The 20215-nt window shown below is 46.3% G+C and overlaps 1 protein-coding gene across 1 annotated transcript in view; it reads left to right on the top strand.

Annotated features, from left to right (window-relative positions):
* The window catches only part of Ephb1 (EPH receptor B1), a 429402-nt gene that overhangs the window by 130753 nt on the left and 278434 nt on the right, over positions 1-20215 (top strand). The gene's annotated exons all lie outside the window — the stretch shown is intronic.

The following is a 20215-nucleotide window of genomic DNA, read 5'->3' as shown; positions in this document are numbered from 1 at the left end:
GGACTCTCATGTCTAGATTCCCATGCCCAAAACCTGTGTTTGCAGGTTACACTACTAGACACAAGTGCCATGCTTTGAGCCATGATGAAGCTAGCAGTCCCCAGAACAGTGAGTTAGGATCTAGCAAAGGCGCCTTACCCTGGACAGGTCCAAATGCTGCTAGAAATACTGTGTGCAGCCAGGAGAAAACAGGAACTTCATGTACTGCTGGCCACATGACCAGTCTAGGATCCCTGTATATCCAAAGCTTCTCCCCTTCTACAAATTACATTGTTGGCTTGCTTGTATGCCTTGTCTTTATAATATTAATATATATTAAATAATATGATAAATATAAATTAATAATTTATATTATATATGACTTGTGGATTTCCCACCCTCGATTTGTCTTTCTTTACTTTTCTTTTTTGTACATAACACCTACCTTTTTTTTCTTAAAGATTTTATTTATTTATTCTATGTATACAATGTAGTTGTCTTCAGACTCTCCAGAAGAGGAAGTCAGATCTCTCATTAAGGATGGTTGTGAGCCACCATGTGGTTGCTGGGATTTGAACTTAGGACCTTCGGAAGAGCAGTCGGTGCTCTTAACCACTAAGCCATCTCTCCAGCCCAACACCTACCTTTTTAAACTTTCAGTCTTTTCCAAGGAAGATTTTCCTTGAAGGAGATGTTCAAAGTCAAGTGTTGCCCTCTCGAGATGACAGCTGTCTGGGCTGCTCACATGCTGGCATTCCCTCCCTTCCCCCATACGCACACCTTGTTCTTAGCATGATGCAGCTACCTCCAGTGCATTTCTTATAGGAATTCTACAACCAGATAAGTCATCAACTCATGCTCCAAGAGCCTCTTGAGTCTGTCTGGCTTACAGCAACCAGTGGGATGGTCAGGCTAGTCCTTGGCCTGGGTTGAAAGGGCTATCTTAAAGACCATGCGTCCATCCTATGCCCTTTTCTCTCCTCTTTCTGTTGCTATCCTGAGTAGAGGCTGTGTATGCTAGTAATTCACAAGGAGTTCCTGTATCCAACTTCGCATCTTGCTTTGGCTGCTCAGGGTTTGTCTGTCTCAGTACAGCACAAGGAGAACATCCTCTTTCTCCCTTTCTCACCTATGCACATAGCCTTACAACCTCCTTAGTCTACAGCAAAGGCTGAGATCAGGAGCAATCTCTGAATCTTTTATCATCTTCAGACCTCTCTGTTCACTTGGCCTACGCTCAGGGACACCTTCCCTGCATTCTAGCTCTGCTGGGCCCTTCCCTGCTCCATCACAGGTCTTCTAGGTGTCAGGGAGGTTTTCCCAGCAACACCCTACCCCATTGCAGCATTTACACCTCTCTGGTAGCATTGGATTCCCTTATACTTCATCATTCTGCTTTCTAGCCATATCATGGCCTCTAGGTTACAGAACCTGGTGCATTTGCCACCATCAAGAACTGCTTCACAAGCCAATCTAGTGTATACTTGTTGAAACTTTTTGATTTATGTGTGTAAAGGATATCATTCTTGGACACAAAAGAAAGTGCACACTACATGGGAAGAGGCAGGCTCAGCTGTGACATGTTGCCTTTGCAGTGCCTCTGGTGCCCCCATAGGCAGGTCTGTTTGACCTCATGGCAGTAGACTCCTTCTAAGGGCTTCACTCAGTGAGGAGAGAGACCATGATGTGGTGCCTGTGTCCCTTGGAGAACAGCCAAGTGTTATGGCTACGTAACTGTACTGAAAGGTCAGGTACAGAAAGATAAGACAGAGGAGTAGCCTGGGAGGTGGAAGGAAGCTGAGAGGACCATTTCATTGACACCAAGGGAGGGAGTGTTGAGGAGGAAGAGGAGGCAAGACAGGCAAAGGCTGCTGGGTATGAACTTAACCATTATGTCTAGCCCCATAATCTACATGGATGCTTTCAGAGAGTACCCAGGGTAGGGACCGGAAGCAGTGATTATGTAGTGACAGTCAGTAGGAGGTAAAGCTAGGTAGACTGTGGCAATGAAGAAGGATGTAGACAGAGTGGTACATGGAAGATCGGAGAGACTGGGGACACATTTGCTTTTAGGGGGAAGCAACTCCTATTCTCTTGAAATCCAAGGACAGAGATCAAGGTATATGGAGAGACCGGGGTGATCTAGGTTGGTGAAGAAAGCTATGAAATGGAATCTATCCTAACTTCAGACCTCCTGTCTGAGACAGGGATTAAGGTTTTAGACAGTGAAGCTGTGCTGGGGAATCTTGAGGCATGCAACTTTAGGAGGTGGCAGGCATTTATACCAACTGCTACTGACTATTGGAGAGAGGCCAGATAAGATCAGAAGGAATATGGCTGAAGCTAGGACCAAGTTGTAAGTGAAGGCTGCCCATGCATATGTTAGGCCGGTCTACAGGCTCTCTTTCACCTGCTCGGGTCTACCAGTAGGAGTTATGGCAGTGGATGTACCCAGAATTATAGATGTAATGGTGAGATTGAAGAATGGAGGTGCTGAGGACAGCAGGAGACTGTTGGCATCTTATGGACTGACTGTTGTGACCGAGGGAGCTCTAGTGAGGCTTTAGATCAGGTATGTAGGCACACCTGAGAGTAGAGTAGGACCTGAAGCTGTGGTCTTATGTGAGGGGTAAGATGTTAGGTACAGCCTGTCTAAGTGAAGAGAAGTCCTAGAAGGTAAACTTCAGACCCAGAGGATCTTAGGCCATTTGAGAAGCTAAAAAGCTATCCTAGGTGGTTCATGGCTACTTCGGACCCAGTGGAAAAGTTAGTTGACATAGGCCACTTGAATTATCTCTCTGTAGTCAGTAAGCCATTAGTGAATCAGGCTGGAGAAGGCAACTGGGTGATGTCATTCTATGAGCCTGTAGGGAACTTTGGGTTAGGTTTGTCCTGCCCCGAGAAGGGATCGCTCTGCCCTTCCCAAGAGGGGAAGCGGCTGGCACTGTAGTGGATGCTGTCCATACTACATGGCAGCCTCTTGGGCTCTGTAGAGAGGGATCCTAAGAGACCTTTGGTTTATGTGGCTATCTGTGTTTCTTTGTTGTGTTTGAGAACTGCCTGATCTGGGCTTGGCTCACCACCCACACCTAGCTCAGAAGCCGTTTTCAGTTCTGTTATTAGAAAGCTGACTGTACTATTACATGTCAAAATCAGAACGTATTTATGCCTGAATTCAAAATACTGCTTGGTAATTAAGCAGCCTACCTTTAGTGTAAGTCACTTGGTTTAATCAAAATCCCATGCTACCTGGTAAACAGAGAAAGAGTAAAATTCCTATTATAAGTGGACAATGCTAGGGAGTATTGGGTTCCCTCTGAAGGACTGTGGTTATGTGAGAACATCCCAGTGAGGTTCTCCAGAACCCCCTTCCTAGGCCGGGTAGACCCTTGTTCTTTCAGCTCTCCACTGTGTAAGACCTCTGGGAAGTGGAGAGTTCAATTTAATCACTACATTTTAAATAGTGGTTTTTTTATGGATACATGGTCCTCCATAGTCAGTCCTGTTTCTAGATGCTGACTGGCCTCTTCCATTTTTGCCTTCTTCCCCGACCTTGTGCCCTGCATATGTTAGCTTTGTTCTGTCCCCTCTGGGAGCCTCCTAATTACGCCTCCATTTGTGGCTCAGTGGTCACAGCACTGGCTTCTCACAGACTACCGTATAGAAAGGATGCGGCCATGTTTTCAAGGCCCAGAGGATGAAATTGCTCTAGGTCTGTGTCCCTGGTGGCAGCCTAGCAGGGCACAGTTTCCAGGAATGATTTTCAGCTGCGTAAGGGATACTTCTTTGCATCTGTAACCCAGGGCTCTACACTAAGAGATGCCCAGGACAGGTCCATTGCAGCCTAACAAAGAGTTAGTTATAGGCCTTGCAATATCCAACTGTAAATAAAGAGCTAGTTAGCAATGCAAAAAGCATTACCTGGGAGATGAGCCCGAGGAAGGAGAATGGACACCCAGGAGATGCCCTTCTTTTTCAAGCCCTGACTATAATGGGTTAGAGGCACGTCCATGTGTCCCCTGAGAATCAGGTATATTCAATTTCCTTGTTGGAAATCCAAACCCTTTACTCTCAAAGAGCTTGGGCAGAGCTCACCTACTATTGTACTTGGGTCATAGATGGCCTTCTTTTGTGTCAGTTCCTGTATCTATGATGTGAGTCTCTAAGAGTGACTGTCTATGTAAGTTCTCATCTTCAAAGACTTCTTTGTGGGCTTGCAGACTCCATGTGTCTCTGTGCTGCCTTTCAGAATCACCTTCACAGCCAGTGGCATGGGGGGTTGACTATTTTAATAAGCCATTCTTCACCAAGGCTTGATAGAGGAAAATTAGAAAAGAGACCCAGAATCAAGCCTGGTGAGCCCACAGTTTAAGTAAACTGGGCTCCTATGCACTCTCTGTGTGTAATCAATATATATATATATGTACACACACACACATATACACATACACATGTATGTATATTTGTATATGCATATATTTATATATGTTATATGTATGTGTATGTATATGCACCCATATGTGCCTGTGTTTGGGCATATAATTATATGTATATATGTATGTATTGTATGTTTATATTTGTGTATATATGTATATGTATCTGTGTGTATATGTATATGTGCATATTAATGTGTATCTGTGATCTTATATACATTTGTATACCTTTACATTTCTACTTATGTACCAATGTATCTATGTGGTGTGTATGTGTATGTGTATGTGTATGTACATGCGTGTATCTGAATACATATGTATTTTTAGGTGTGCATGTATATGCCTGTGTAGATATATGTGCACGTGTGTCATGGACAGATGAAGTTAAAGAGTTTTACTGAGGCCTCTCTGGGCAGTTCTGTGTTGTGGCAGGAGGACTGGATTGACTAAGCTAAGCTCCTGGAGCCAGTCGCTAAGGAGAGAAAGACTCCCATTTGAAAGTCTGTGCCTGGCCATTAACTTCCTGCACAAACTGCAGGCTCCTGTAGGGCTTTCCCCATTCGCACTGTCTGGCTATCCAGGTGTGTGGCCTGTCTGGGCCACTCAGCCTCCCTGGCTCTGTCCTCCATCCTCAAGTGCTCCAAGCACTCTTGCCAACTGGCTCTCATGGGAGTGAGGAAATTACACTCAGGAGAGAAAGCCACTCCAGTAACTGCCTGCCTCTTCCAAGGCCAACAGAATCAATTCCGATTTTTCTGGGCTGGTAAGTGACACACGGGTCTAGGACAGGAGCGTGGGCCAGGTCAGGACTTCAAATCTCTGCTCACATCCCCATTGGCTGATCCCTGACTACATGATCAGGGCCTGCCTGCTAGACTCCCTTACCTCCTGTGTTCTGTTGGGTAACAGTATCACACAGGACAGGGGTAGGTAAAGAAGTTTTCTTTGGCACTTATTTAGGAAACACTAGCCTATTATCAGCCCTCTGGAGGGCTCATTTTCTTCTCCTCCTCCTTTGATGACTCAATCCTGCTAATTAGGATAGAAACGCCTGAACTGAGTTAGGGGCAGATCCAAGTGAAATTTAGCTGCGGGTGAGAGGAAGGGTTTTGTGAATGGACTGTCCCTTATTTGACTTTGGAGGCATGCCAGGAGCAGGAGGGCAGAGGGTGCAGCCCGTTGTGCTTCGTCATACTGTGTGTTGATCTGAGAGTATGTGCCCCATTGGCTAAGTCCTGGTGCCCCTCCCCCCCACCCCCAGCACTCACATGTCCTCAGTCAGGGCTTTTGATGGCCAGTGACAGAAAAGTGCAAAGCAGACTTTGAAGACAGAGTTGAGCTCACAGCATGGATGGTCCAGATAGCATGGGCTATGCATGGCTTGGGCCAATCTAGACCATGGGTATGAGCTGACAGCCCCTCGACACCCAGTGCCACATCTGTCTCTTTTATTCTTTTCTGTCTCTTCTCACGCCTTCTTCTTGCTTGTCTCCCACAGTTTTGGGTATTGGTCGGATGCTACAGCTCCTCTGTCTCACGACATGTCTGCAGCAATTCCTGCCCTTTTTAGCCTTTTCCATCTTTATGCTGGAAAAGAAGAAACAGCTGCTGCTGGCCCCTCCCTGGAGCAGAAGCCTTGGTATTTGTTCTACTTGGGTCCGGCTGTCTTGGATTCTATACCCACCCTCGAATAGATGAGGATTGTTGCTCATGCTCAGTGTTGAGCTAGGCCCAGTGAACACTTGGGGTCTGTAGGGAAGGGGGACATACCGTAACTCTCTCAGGGTATTGATTCCAGAAAGCTCTTAGATAGCAAATGAGACAAGTTAAAAACAACAACAAACAAACACACCTAACACAACAGAAGAGGCCCCTGTGAACCAACCACGGGGCTTCCATGGGCTCCATCTTACTGCTAAGGAAACAAAAGTGAGAAACAGCCAGCAGAGAAATCACCTTAGATCCCATGGCTCAACAGTGACCCTGTTGCCCTTTAATTCCTGGTAGGCTGATCCTCGACTAGGACACAACTAATGAGATGCCTGCTTAGGACAAGCCACAGCTGTGAATTGTGGAAGATTCAAGCTGAGACGCCCATGGTGTCCAGGAATTCAGGCACACTGTGAAAAAGGTTGTCTTTTTCTCACAGTACCAGCCATGAATGGAATCCTTCCCTTAGCTCTTACCCAGGAATTAGTTTAGCTTTCTCAGCCAAGAGAGGCCAGCCCCCTGCCGCTGACCTCTGGCCCCCTGATCTCTTCCTCCTCCTCTCTCCTCCCCTTCCCTCTTCAGGTAAACCATTGAGCTAAGTCAGGCCTCCCCACCCTGTGTCTCCCACCCACTCTTTATCTTTTTCTCTCTCTACCAAAAGGCCTGTAATTAGGGAACATTAGCAGGCTCAAAACAGCTTTCATACCTGAAACATCCTCCCTAATTGCACTCAGCCGAGCTCTTCCCTGGCTATTAATGTCACTTTTATGAAGCAATGAGGAGCAAAACACCCGAGGCACTTAAAACATTTTTTATATAATATGCGTCTTTTAGGAATGGAAGTTTAAAATCACCTGCCTGACAGAGACAGTGATAGACAAAGGCAAGGGAGGCTCAGGACTAGAGCTGGGAGGTGGGCCCTCCTCCAGGAGATGGAGGGTGGTCCAGGAGATCAGACTCTGCTCTCAGAAGGAAGAGGCCAAGAGGCCTGCCTGGTGAGGTAGAAGGGTGGGTGGGCACTAGATGGAGCCTCAGGGGAGGAGAGTTAGGCTAAGGACTCTTGTGTGTATGTGTGCATGTGCACGAGTGTGTGTGTGTGTGTGTGTGTGTGTGTTTGCGCATGCATGCAAGTTAAAAAAAATGGGGTGAGGGTGTTCTTATTTCTAGTTTACTGCATTAAGGGACTTGGGAAGTTGTGGCTTCCAGAATCTTGATATCACACTAATTTCCTTTCTCATCCTTAGAAATGTCTCACGTACATTCATCAGCTTATTAGGTCTGTCCAAAGAGCCCAGAAAGCAGCAGTTGCCTTAGTGGCTCACCCATGACAGTCAGGTTTCAACTCAGCTGGGAGCACTCAGACAGGTGGGGATGTATTTTCCTAGGCCAGAGCTGGCTTGTTTGCACCCTAATAGGCTTAACTCAAGTTGACTGGGACAGATAGGTGCCCTTTGTCATCTCTCAAGCCCTCTATGGAAAGGTTGTTTCAGAGCTGAGAATGGAGGAGAGCAAGCAGATCAGCTCTCCCAGCCTGAGCTCAGCTCTATTCAGATAAAAAAAACTTGAGTGGCGGGCAGAACGTTAGAAGCAAGGTTGTGCTGAATTAGGAAGTCCAAAGGGTCAACGAGATGGCTCAGTAGACGGTTCCAGATGCACAAGCATGAAGGTATGAGTTGGGGTCTCTAACACCCATGCAGGAAGTTGGACTTGACTTGTACCTGTAATCCCAGTGCAAGAAGATAGAGACAGGAGATAACCACAGGGCTTGCTGGCCAACTAATCCAGCCAAATCAGTGAGATCCTGACTCTGAGGGGATCCTGTCTCAATAGATAAGGTAGAGAACAATTGAATAAGGCAGTAATGATATCAATTTCTGGCTTCTACACATGTGCATATACACTCACATGTGCATGTGTACACACAAACATGCATACATTCATAAACTACACACACATACACACACACACACACACACACAGGAAGGAACAGATGAAGGGAATGGCAAAGTCATCAGGAGAGAGATGAAGACTGTGTGCTGACCCTGGGAAGGAGGCCCCCCTGCAGAACCAGAGCAGCCCCCTGATGAAACTTTACTTTCTTTATCACCCACTGTATTTGTAAAGGAGCAAGCCTAGGATTTGGAAGCTCATGTTCTGGGATTATTTCCATTTCTTGCTAAGGTCTGTAACTTCCAAGGGCCCATATTCTGCATTTATAACGTGAGCAATGTAAAGGTTTATTTGCGGAGTGACAGGGAGGATTTAATTTTGTTTACCTTTTTTTTTTTGTAAATTTTAGGGCGGTACTGCTTGCTTTGACTAGTACCTATGACAGCACTGAGCACCGACTCTTCTGAGAGGGGCTTAGATAGGGTGGTGGGAATAAATGTTTCAGCATTTCCGATAGGTTGTTTTTCCCAAATGAAGGCCAGAGAATACACCCCGCTATTGATAGCAGGATTTTTATTAACTGCTGCCACTCCTGATCACCATCAGTTAAAAACTGACCTGGTGTACCAGGTTCCAGGATGGCATGTATCACCTCACTGACTCTCACCAGGAACCCCACGTTAGGTGACATTTCTTCCATTTTTCAGTGGTGTCTTTAAATCTCAGAGTCACAGCACTGAGACTGACTCCAGGCCTGTCTGACCATAGAGTTCATTCTTGTTCCACTGGCTGTGGAGGAGTGTGAAGAGGGGATCAAGGGGTCACAGATACTTGGGGAACCAGAGGGCAGGTAGGCCATGAGCAGAGGGGTCAGTGTTTTCCAGTCCTCCACAATGGAAAACATGAGATTCGCGCACCCATAGCCCAGAGTGGTGCTTGAAGAGAGTGCCTATGGAGTCAGTCTTTTCTTATTTTGAAAAGCGTATTAGAAAGGGACAGCTGGAGCAGGTGCTCTGAAAGCTTACTGAAGATAAGATGGACATGAAATGGACATGAAGTGTGAAGCCTTACCTATGGCTCACAGGAACCTTGGCTAGAAATCCAGAAGAAGAGATAATGGTATCTGATGATGGTGGGTGGGGCCGGTCCCATTCCCAAAGCCTTGGTGATCGCTCAGAAGTGAGGACACTTTCAAAGAGCTTAGTGAGATGCTTGGTTCTCTCTGCTGCTCTCAGAGTTAGTTCTGTTGAATTAGCTCCTCCTGCAATTGTGTGTGTGTATGTGTGTATGTGTGTGTGTGTGTGTCACATGCTGCAATGTGTGTGTGTGTTTGTGTCACACGCTGCATCTTCACCTCCATACACTTGGCCATGATTCACCATGATCCAAGAGTGACTCTAAACCATGTCCTGGTGTCACAAAGGATGTCAGAGTAAGGATTCAGACTTATCTTGCTGATGGGAGATCTCTGCTTTGAATACTGCCTGCCAGTTGATAATGGATTGTGTTTGCATTTAGATACAGACAATTAATTCATTATGCGAGGATGAGCCAGAGGTGAAACGCTGGGCCACCTTGGAGGTTACTGCGACCTGTTTGTGGCTAGCCACATCTGCATAGAGCCACTGGTGGAGAAAAGGCCAGGATGATGGTAGCTAGTTAGGGGAGCTAAGTGCAAGCCACGGATGAAAAGGCTGGTGTCCCACCTCGGCCTGAGAGTGGTAATGGGCTCAACTCGAGAGCTGAATTTTCAAAGAGACATTGGAAAAGGTAAAATGTGTTTAGTGGATACTGATGACTGATCTTGTCATTTAAGGACTGTTCATGGATCAAGGCACCTCGGTGTAGAAATAATCCAGAGCCAGGTCCAAGAAGCAAAGGAATGAGATAACTTTTCCCAGTGAGCATCAGACTCCTCGACAGGCATCCTGACAGCAACCCCCAGCAGTCCCAGGAAAAGGGTAGCCCCCCAAAGTAGGTTATAGGTGGTGGCCACATTTCCATCCAATTGTGGAAGGGGGACAGCAGACTGGAAGGAGAGGCATCCTTCTTCCCAAGCCAGATTTAGTTCACTGGTACTCTGAGGATGGTAACGAAGCCAAGAGCTCCTCCTTCCTTCCAGGGCTGGCTCTCTGGTCTCTAGGATAGTTCCAGCTGGCTATAGCCAGTATGGCCCATGTGCTATGAGCTCACAGAATAAGTAGCTCATTTTTGCAGCCTGTGACCCAGAGTGATGGAGCAGCTTCAGACTGGCCTCTGGTTAGGCATTCTGAGCAGCAGTCCCTCCAAACCAAAGGAAAATGCCACTGGTCTCTCCAGGGCTAACTCTGTGCCCTCCATCGGTAGCACTAAGGGGTTGAGCCAAGCTCTATTAGGCAGCTGGGGCCTGGGGCCTGCAGCTCCCGCCCCTGCCTTGTCGAACAAGGCCGTGTTGGGCAGCAGTGCGAGCCACATTCAATAGACAGCTTAAGATAATCACATGTGTGAGGTACTGGGATAATAGTAGCTGAATACCCTGCCACCGTTGCCATAGTGACCAGCCAAGCACTGGCTCCCCTCTTTTTCCCCCCTTTCTTTCTCATTTTCTGGACCTTCTCGTTATAGGGCTGGCTGGTGGGGTGGGGGGTGACGGGTGAGTTTGGGAAATGGGAAAGAGAAGGAAAGGGGGAGGGTAGACCCTAGAGGGCCAGGCCATTATATTCTCTTTAAATCCCTCAGCTGGAGGTATTTTAAATCTCAACAGAGACAGAGAGAAACAGTGTCTTAATCCCCAGCTCCCTGTGAATTATTTAAAAGGATCCTGTCAGAAGGATGAATTTGTCACTGTTGCAGTGTCAACAGCAGCAGCAGCTGTCATAAAGGCTAGGGACCCCACTCCAGGCAGGGCCTGGTACTCCGTGCTGCTGCCTGGTGGAGCCACCAGTGGCTTGGGGGTGTGTGGATCAGATGTTCGGTTTTTTTTTTTGAGGCACAGGCCTGAGGTGTCTGAGCTCTTCCTGACATGCTGGTGGATCCTGGGGTCTGAAACGCATCAGGCTGCCTAAAGATGCCAGTCTGCTGGACCTCAAGCCTTCTGGTAATGTGGTGGCTCCCATAGCATGGGGTCCCTGAGCAGTGAGGGAAGCTCCCTTTACTCTACCCCAGAGTATGGAGAGGGAATCAGTCCTCATTCGCCCTTGGTGAAGTGGGCATACTTGAGAGAGGACCGTGACTAGCACTCCCAACGGTATGTGCACCTAAGGTCCACACACATACGCATGCATATGATAGTGAAGAAGCTGGAAACAGAAGGATAAGCAACAAGGCAGACAGGAGAGAGCTTCAGATGGTCCACACTGTCGAGGGTGCACCAAGCCCACCAAGCCTGTCTCACCACTGGCCTTGTATTCATCCACAGGGAGACTCCCCAAGGAGTATGACTGGAGCTTTTAGGCACATCAGGTATGCAGTCTGTCTAGTCCTCACATCCATCTCACAGACTAGGTGCTTTTTGTTTTTGTTTTGTTTTGTTTTCAAGGCAGGATTTCGCTGAATAGCCCTGGCTGTCCTGGAAGTCACTCTGTAGACCAGGCTGGCCTCAAACTCAGAAATCCACCTGCCTCTGCCTCCCAAGTGCTGGGATTAAAGGCGTGTACCACCACCGCCCGGCTCAGACTAGGTAGTTTTTAGTTTATCTGTGTTGTAAAAGAGAAAACTAATTTGGAGAGGTTTACAGCGGTTCTTCTGGTCAGCCAGCTGGATCTGGCTGAGCCCTGTGCTAAGGGCACCATGATCTGGTTCTGGGTTGGGCAGGACTGCAGAAGAAGGTCTCACTTGGCTCTGGTCATCTCCCAGTCTCATCTCTTTCCAGTCTTCCTGACTCTTTGCTCTTGTAGTCAAGCTGGTATCCTGGTTTTCTGGGTACCAGAAAGTACAAGGTACTTGGGGTGGGGGTGTTTGCTGTTGTTCCCTTTTGGGCAGAGCCTCTTAACTCCAAGCTTGTTTGTGAAGCACAAATGCCCCTTCTCAGTGTCAGGTGTTCTCACGTGGGACCTTCTCTCTCACTTGCTCATATCTATACCATCCAGCAGTGGGGTGACACATACCTTCGAGCCCCCCACCTTCTGTAAAAATTGAGCAAATAGGGACACCTCATAAAAATACCAAGGAGCAAAGAATGTCCATTAAGCCTTAGGACGGAGCTTCAGAAGAGTTTACCGAGCAAACATCAGTCCCCAGGAGATGCCCTAATTGTGGGGAGCAATGCTCGGTTCCAGGAAACGTCCCTGGGAGGGTGGATCCCCTCCCCTCCTACATACAATCTGTATCTCCTCCTCACCTGGAGCACAGAGGTCAATGAGAACAAAAGACAATGGGCTCCACCAATGAGAGATAACCAACTCATGCTGTAAACCTAAGTACTGAAAGGTATAAAAAGTGTGTGTGCTTTTGTTCCTGGTCGTCCCCTTTGCTCTGAATGCAGGACGAACCCAGTATATTGGCTATAATAAACCTCATGTAATTTACAGCGATCTTGCTCCTGTTTCTTTTCGAGTGGGGGACCCACGCCGGAATCTAACACTTCCTCCTACTTCTGTAAGTCAACTCGTTGGCCCACCAAGCTGGCCTTGGGTAGAATCGTTTCTTTGATCCATGGTTAGTGTCCCATGTGTGGTGAAGAGACATTTGTTCATATCTCCCTCTGGAAAAGTCAGAAGGCAAGGTCACACAGCATTAAATGCTGTTCGAGAGGATGTGAGGAGACAGAGGTGGAGGCACTTGGGAGTGGAGGCAGGGCAGCTGCTTCAAGTGGATCGTGTGAAGTTTTGCTTTTAGAGGCTGCAATGGCTATCATGATGCGCACGTTCTCCATATCCTAATTAGGCCTCTTCATGACTTTGCTCGTATGCACTCTGATGAGTGTGTCCACGCTATGACTCTGGAGTTCAGAGAATTCTGTTTTGTGTCATACAGCAGGCAATATGAAGCCCTTTCAAGATGCTAGCCATAAAGAAACAATGTTCTGTGAGCCACCCTTCCCTTCAGTACACTATGTGGACTTTGATGATGTGTTAGGGGGCCATTCATATTCTCCCAGCCCAGTACATCTGGGAGGTAAATTAAGCATATTGGGAGGTGAGCTGGAAGCTCAGGCCCTCTTGGGAGCCATTGAGGAAATGTTGTCTTGGTTGGTTGGTGTGCTAAATGATAGGTCCCCCTGGGCATGTAGGAGTTTATGCCCCAAGGACCACATTTTACATTTTCATTAGCCCTCTAGCTTGTCTAATTTCCTAGCTCTTTCAGGCTTAACCTACTGTCTATACCGGAGCTTCTTTCTTGGAGTCCACCCTGGTCGGTGAGAAGCTGGGCGGTGGTGTCTCTGACCTATCTACTGCCCTAATGACTCTGTGGGCTCCTCTGTGCTTGAAGAAGTCTAATACTGCTGGAGGCATGTTCAGAGAGGCAACCATCTCCCTGATTGGGCAAGGCCGTCATATTTCCATTATTGTCCCACAGTGCACAGTGGCAACCATTTCTACTGACATAGCAGTTTCCTTTGTCAGCAGGTGATGTCCAATTACAGACTGCAGAGTGGACCCAGAGCTTCAGAGCTGGGTCAGGTGTTGTTTCCTGTGATCTGAGCTGGTGGAAGATAGGGTCCCACTGAAAGCCCAATTGAAAGGAGATGGTCTCCATTGATGTAGGCTCTGAGGAAACCTGGGAAATTGCCAGCACAGAGAAGGGCTGCTGGTTGTTTCACTGGGTCTGTACAGAGAGGGAATTCAGACCTTCTGCTGAGCACAGGGTCGGATAACTTATCTAGGATCAAGATGGCCTCTACATCCGGTTGACTCAGCTAGGGGCAGGTCTTGAGGTTAACACAGTAATGATGGCCATCGTACTAGTACCAGTAATTGCTGGTTGTCAGCAAGTGGTGGTAGCTGCTGAACACTCTACAGGAGTTACTTCCAGGACTTTCAAGGCCTCACCACACCCTGCAAAGAAAATAGTATTTTGCCTGTGGAGTGACTGAAACTCGGAAAGTTAGCTGTGGTCACAAGACTACAGCTAGCAGAGGTGGGGCCTCTTGCCCCTGGCCACTTCCCAGTCTTCCTGACTCTGTGTTCTTAAGGCCACACTGGTGTCCTGGCTTTCTTGGCATATTCCAGGCTACTTGTTCAGGGGATTTGTTCTTGGGTCTGGAAGGGACTCCCCTCCTAGCTGGTAGGTATCCTTCAAATTTCAGAGGCCCTTCCCAGCCACCTGACTCACTGGCAGTGCCACTGGCTTGTTTTCACTTGTGCTCTCTCATAGTGTGTAACACTATGTTACTTGGTTTTGTAACTTCCCACAGAAAGATTTAAACAAACAAATAAACAAACAAGCAAACAAAACAAAAAACCCCCACACAACTGTTCATCCCAGTTAGGACACCAATAACAGACCTAAAATAATTTCACCCAGTTGGTTCCTGCTTGGTGAACCAATAAATTTATGGAGGTTACTTATAAGAAAATGAACACGAAGTTCCAGAAGAGTGAGTGACCCCATAGCAGTGGAGTCATTAAAAGCCCCCATCACTGCGGATGGTGACTCACCAAAGCCATATCTCTGGAGCTCCATCCAGCTTGCAGGCAGTTCCACTTGAGAGTCTCCTCCCCCAAGCAGCCCATTACTGCTTATATAACATTGGGAAGGGGCCTTATGAGTCTTATAACTTTCTGAACTTCCTCCTGAGTTCCAAGCTCCCTTAGCATCCTGGGTTGTATGAGCTTCTCTCCCCCCCGCCCCCCACAGGAGGGAGTGTTTCAATTTAGAAGTTGCTACACAGGCACCTTCATATTTGTCCTGTTTGTCCACTGGTTGGTTCACTGTGTTACAATAGAAGGTGTGTCTGCAGGGGCTGCAGATTTGTCATTTTTTTTTTTTTGCTGGGTCACCAATACCTCAAACATTGTTTGGCAAATGAGTGGATTCTTCAGTCTTATCCAATCTTGATTTAAGAATCTTGAGTTCACTGAGCTGGGCATGGTAGTGGTTAGAATAGCTAGAATCTTGTCAGGGTAACAGAGGCAGAAAAGCTGGTTTTAAGAATTGTGTGTGTGTGTGTGTATGTGTGTGTGTGAATAAGTTGTTATGTGAATGTATAAGCATGTGGATGTCCATGTGTGTGTGTGTGTGTGTGTGTGTGTGTGTCTGTGTATGTGTGTGTGCAGGTTGTGTGGAAGCCAGTGGCCAAAATCAAGTTTTTTGAGGCAGGGTCTCTCATTAGAGCTGGAAAATCATCTTTTCAGCTAGACCGGCTGACCAATGAGCTCCAGGGATCTGCCTGTCTCTGCCTCCCTAGCTCTGGGTTAGACACATCTGGCTTTTCTCTTTGAATGCTGGGGGTCCAAACTCAGGTACTCAGGCTGTGCAGCAAGCACATTAACAACTGAGCCACCTCCCAAGCCCAAATTTGAGTTGTTTCTTATCCACATCCGAAGTAAAAGCATTCAGGGGAGGTGAGCCTTCCCTGCAAGCCTTTAAACATGGTTGCTAGGTTGTGGCGTCCTGGTGGTTAGTGAGAGTTCTAGGAGTGGAGGAGGACATTATAATACTTCAAAGAAGGGCTAACTATCAAGTTCTAGAACTCCTCAGGTTTCTGCTTGGGGTTGTCTTCACAGGTAGAGTGGAGATGGCCCAGTTCTCTTAACTTCATCTTTGACCAATAAATATTAATGCTTAGTCTGGTCATCAACCTCACCTATATTAAAACCAACTAAATTCTAGAAGGAAATGTAAAAAGAAATGGTGGGAAGAACTCAGGACAGTGGCCTTGAAAGGGGAGAGGTTCATACACACACGAGTTTTGATGTCATTTCACAAATGTGTGTGTATGAGCACACACACACACATACACATTCACACAAACACATACACATTCACACACACACACACACACACACACACACACACACACACATGCATCGGCCTAGTAGCCAATAGTCAATATTCATTGTCTGTAGATACCTGGGAGCCCCTCTGGAGCCACAGACTAGCTCTGAGTTGCAGTAAGCAGGTCCAGGGAACCCAGAGCTTGCAGGCACCTAAGGGTGTCATTCCCATTCATCAAAGTCCTAGTCTAAAAGCCTGAGCAAGTATTTTTAATGGGTGCCATTGTTTCCTTTATTATGCTTATCTCAAGGACAGATGGGCCATTTGCATCAATAATAGTGCCCTTTGAAAGGTGATTACTAGTCTGTGTGATGTTCAAGGTAGATTGTTTCTTCATTTAGCATGGTGGTCTTTCACAGGAAGGGCCAGTGGCCAAGGAGGCAGAACACAGTAGGGCCCCACTCATTGCCTCTGGCTTCCAGAATCCTTTAAAACAATTCTTTCCACTGTTTGAAATTATAATAAGATTGTGCCATTTCCCTCTCAGAAACCTTCCTGTGTACTTTACCCTCTTGTTCCCTTTCAAATTCATGCCCTCTTTTCTTGAATCATGAGTCTGCTCCATCGCTCAAGTATCCAACGCTACTTGTAGGTACATGTGTTTTCAGGACTGACCATTAGGCATTATCTAACCAGTTGGTGTGGTCTTCCGTGGGGAAGATCATTTCTCTGGCCTTCAGCCTTTCTTAGTAGAGTGTGGGTCTTTGTGCAGGGTTGAGACTTTATAAGCTTTCCCTCTTCTACGTTAGCGTAACTATTGGTGTCTCCCTTGTCCAAGTCATGTTTAGGCAGACACGTTGGTGAGACTTGATGTAATTTCTGACATTTTTAGGAGACACGGTATCCAAAGAAGCTACCTGTTGTTCTGGCTCTTGCAGCCTTTCTGCTTCCTCTTCCACAGTAATCCCTGAGTGCTGGGTGCTGCTGGGGTTGTGTTGTGAATATGCCATTTGGGACTGGGCTTCACAACTCTGCATTTTGATTGACTGTAGGTTTCTGGAATGGTCTCTCTCTGTTATAGAAGAAGTCTTCTTAATGAAGGGTGAGGACTGCACTCATCTGTGGGTATAAAGGTAAATATGTAGAGTGTAGGGATTATGCTGGGTTTAGTAAATTAGTACTTGCAGGCTTTCCTCCAAGATCCATGACTTCATTTGCCCTGGGTAGTCGGTTAGGTTTCCAGTAACGGGGGAGAGGGCGTGTCAATTTCCCTCTTGCTGAGCGGGGCTGTCAGTTCAATTAGAAAGCTGTTGGTTCCTGCCAAGGTGTGGATACCACTACTGAACCCTTAGGGTCATCGTGTCGTGATGCTCATTGCTGTGATTCCTGGTTTTAGACATGTGTAAGACTGTTGGTTGCTTCCTTTCTTTGGTAGCTTTTATAGCCTCTCCTGGTACCAGGAAATCTAGTATTTTTTGAGGGCTGGGCACTAGGAGTACAGTGAGGTGCTCAACCCTGTTCCAACCCTTCTCAGGTATGACCATGGAGGAGATGGGTTAGTGTTTTAGAAGGTCACGGGGTTAGAAGAGTTGAAAGAGTGACTGGGAGAGTCATTGGGAAGGGGGAGAGACTCAATCGTCAATGGCAGAAAGGGGGAAAGGAAGAGAACACTGGATAGAGGCATCGCAAAGGAGAGAATGGAAGAAAGCTGTAGCTAGTCCCCTGTGATTAGCAGCAATGACACCAATGGAGAAAGAAGAGCACAGAGTTCTGCCTAGGCATATCTAATTTGTCACTGAGGACATGGTGTCGCAGAGAGCAGGGTGAGTTCCAGGGATCTGCAGGTCATGTCCAGCGAACAGCCTGCTGCACAAGTCTGAACACTAGGGAGCTGTAAAACTGGTGATGTACTCCATGGCAACCGAATCCTTGAATGTGGGTAGGATCATCTAGGATACAAAATGAGGTGAGTGTCCTAGACATTCCCAGAGAAAACTCTGCTGCATGGCAGTCATGGTGTGACATGCCACGTGTAGAATGATGTCGCTTGTCGAAATGAACTAACAAATTAGTCAAAGCATAATCTCCTGTCCTCAAGGAGTCACAGCTTAGTAGCAGACTCCAAAGTCACAAAGTCACAAAGCACTTAAAGAGTGGTTGGAAAGAGTGTGTTACCAAATGTTAAATTGTGTGGAATAAACTCACCCATGCAGGAAGCATTCTCAAAACTGATTACCATCCAGATCTGAGCTGGGGACAGCATCATGGACTAAGTGAGGCCTGAGACTCCTTGCTTGGTCCCAGCATGCATCTGACGTGTGTGCAGCTGCCACAGAACATCCTTAGTCTGTCCACTTGTTAAAAGATCTTGTCCCTCTTGAATGGTGTCCAGCCAGGTCTGCCATTTTTTTTTTTTTTTTGACTTTGTGCAGTAGAGATCAGATTGTTTTGAAGAAGGCAGAAGAGGTGAAGGCGAAGGTGTTAGGGTCTGTCAGAACTTCGGGAACATCTGCATCCTCTCTACATGCTGCCTTTGCCTCCATTTTACCATCATTTGTCCATCCATCCAGAAACAAGACAGACTGAAGGAATAGTTGCCACTTGGTTCAGAATAGAGTTCCTCAGACTTCTGCTTGTAACACCATTTGCCTTAGAAAAGTTTTACACAACCCTGGGTGCATAGGTCTATAATACCAGGAAGTGGGCATGGCTTCTGGGACTAGGTGTGAAAGGAAGTGCTCTTGGATCAGGCCCTTGACATCTCTTGTCTTGTCTGTTGCCACTGTTTTCAGACAGAATGACAGCAGTGGTGATGACCAACCAAACAGAAATGAGGTAGGCCACGGAAGCCCCTTCCCTGGCCCAGTAGCTCTGGGAATGACAGAGAGAGGCCAGTTGGGAGAAATAAGCATTCTGCAGGAATGACCAAGTGGGCTTGGATTTGGTGAACACGGTTGGCCTCCAAGACAGAAATCCCATCTTGGGATGGGGTTCTGAAGCCAAGAGTCTCGCCCTGTCTTTGGAACACTTTTAGATACTCCTCAGGTCTCTAGTGTCAATGACAGACAGGGATGTCTCCTTTCACCTGCTTTCTTTCTTTTTTTTTTTTTTTAACATTTATTTATTTATTATATGTAAGTATACTGTAGCTGTTTTCAGACACACCAGAAGAGGGCGTCAGATCTCATTACAGATGGTTGTAAGCCACCATATGGTTGCTGGGAATTGAACTCAGGACCTTCAGAAGAGCAGTCAGTGCTCTTAACCGCTGAGCCATCTCTCCAGCCCCCACCTGCATCCTCTCTAAGTGCTGCCTTGGGCTCCTTTTTAGCATTTTTTTTTTTTTTTTGGTTTATCCAGAAACAAGATGGAATACATGAAGGAATAGTTACCACTTGGACCACAATAGAGTTTCTTGGACTTCTGCTTGTAACACCATTTGCCCTAGAAAAGTTTAAGTAACCCTGTGTTCAAAGGCTAAAAATTAGGTTTGCAAACCAAACTTACTGGTAGTGAATCACAAAAAAATTATTTAAAGTAACCTTTTGTCATTTATACCATTTATTCAAGACAAATGTATACTATTTATTGAAGACAAATTTGCACACCGATGAGATAGGAATACTTGCGTATTTTATAGATAAAGAATTATATTTTATAGATAAATAATTAAGTCTTGACTAAGTGCTGGATACTGCAGGTCATACAGCATCTTCAGTATTTCAAGGTTATCAGTATTTTGCATTTATGATTGTGTCCGTCATAAACTGACACTGCTTTGCTTACATTCAGAGTACCAAATTGCAGATGTATGTTTAGGGCCATTTCAGAAGTTACAGGAAATTCTGCTCCAATCACAAGTCCAAGTTCACTTAATGGTATTTAAAAAAAATGAAACTCAAGTCAGCAACTCAAATAGCAGTTTTAAAAATTAAACATCCTAATGCAATAGACTCCAAAGATATACTGATGCATGCTGAGGAGTGACGGTAGGAAAATATTGTCTTTGTTTTCTGTAATTAAACCATCATGCTTTAATTAATACAGTGCATAACACTCACGTACAATAAAAACACTGTTTAGAGAATATGATTGGCTCAAATCTGAGCCGAGGTGTTTCAGTTTGTTGACCTCCTGTGGTCTGACATGTGCAGAATGAAGTGTGCATATTGTGTGAACAAAATCAAAGCAGCTGACTAGCCATGTGCCACAGTATGTTGAGCTTTGCCACAGATAGTTTGGATTCATTACATGTTGATTTTGTGTTAATTTTTGGTCCTTGTAAACTAGAAACTTAACTATAATTTGTGAATGAGGGAGAGAGAGAGAGAGAGAGAGAGAGAGAG

The sequence above is a fragment of the Mastomys coucha genome, unplaced genomic scaffold, assembly GCF_008632895.1.
Source record: "Mastomys coucha isolate ucsf_1 unplaced genomic scaffold, UCSF_Mcou_1 pScaffold23, whole genome shotgun sequence".
NCBI classification, from domain to species: Eukaryota; Metazoa; Chordata; class Mammalia; order Rodentia; family Muridae; genus Mastomys; species Mastomys coucha.
This window is presented reverse-complemented; position numbering and strand designations above follow the sequence as displayed.